Genomic DNA, 1,273 nt, shown 5'->3' with positions numbered 1-1,273 from the left:
AGAGTTTAGCTCCAACCCTAATTAAACACACCTGAACCAGCTAATCAAGCTCTTACTAGGCATAGAAACTTCTGGTCAGGTGTGTTGAGGCAAGTTGGAGCTAAACTCTGCAGGACACCGGCCCTCCAGGACCGAGTTTGGGCACCCCTGCTCTAATTGAACATGAGGAAAATACCACCCAACTCCAATCTGGGGGCTGTGTGAAAAATGTGAATAACAAAAATGATTTTAATCCACGGAAAATTACCTAAAGTAGATGTACAGATCCTTTAGTCCATTTCTTGGAATCCTTAAAAGTTGACTAAATTGTCTTTAATAATAATCTTGATTAATTATATTATGTAGTCTGGTGTATGTAAAGTGCTGCTGAAGTGGAGAACAAATCGCAGCCTTTGAAGACAGATAAACAGATGCAGTAATAAAAATAAACACTTAAAATTGTATTTTGGACGTTTTCTTCCACTAGTCTGAAAGACATGTCATTGGCAAAATCTCCTCTCATTAGCTGGTGAACAGAGCCCTCTAGTGAAAAGAAATAAACACAGCAGGTTTAGTATGTAGTGCACACCCAAAAGGGTCCAAAAGGGTCAGTCCCATAGACTCCCCATGTTAAAATGCCCAACTTTACAGCAGAAAAAAACTTACAGCCTGGTACAAAAAGTGGTTTTGGTCTATATAGCTAATTTTGCCCTTGATGACAACTGTGAGGGAGGTGAATTTTTTTTTATAACTCATCCGTTTAAATTATATTAAGCCTTAAAGTTCTGCATAATTAAGGGCGTGGCCACTTGAGTGACAGGTGGATTGCCGCTGCTGTCACCGGCGTCGAGCTCGGTGGGCGTGGCTTCACCAACCAGCTCCCGCCTCTTTGCCCATTTTCGATTATCCGGGAGTGACGCGCGGTGAGGCGCTGCCAAGATGGCGACGGTCGGCTCCGCCCACTTTTGAGCTTCAAAAACGCTCTTCGGAAACCTACGGGTGACGTCACAGACACTGGTTTTCTGTTAAACAAATATTTAAAGATTGTTTAAAGATAAATAATTTAAAGATTGTATGAATGTATTAGTGAATGTGCATGTACCTTTCAAAAAATTGTAACAGCTTCCGCCAACATACATAGTTTTTGCAGTTGTTTCTAATGTAATTTTATATGAATTTAAGTTATGACATTAATGGATTCTCATTCAGTTTTAATTTGGGTTATTACTGACACCTTTTCGTTTGGTTCTCATCATAGTCATATTTTCTCATTTCTTTTGTACATATATTACTC

This window comes from Sinocyclocheilus anshuiensis, unplaced genomic scaffold, assembly GCF_001515605.1.
Source record: "Sinocyclocheilus anshuiensis isolate Anshui unplaced genomic scaffold, SAMN03320099.WGS_v1.1 scaffold283, whole genome shotgun sequence".
NCBI classification, from domain to species: Eukaryota; Metazoa; Chordata; class Actinopteri; order Cypriniformes; family Cyprinidae; genus Sinocyclocheilus; species Sinocyclocheilus anshuiensis.
The sequence above is the reverse complement of the archived record's forward strand: the minus strand, read 5'-3'. Positions refer to the sequence as shown.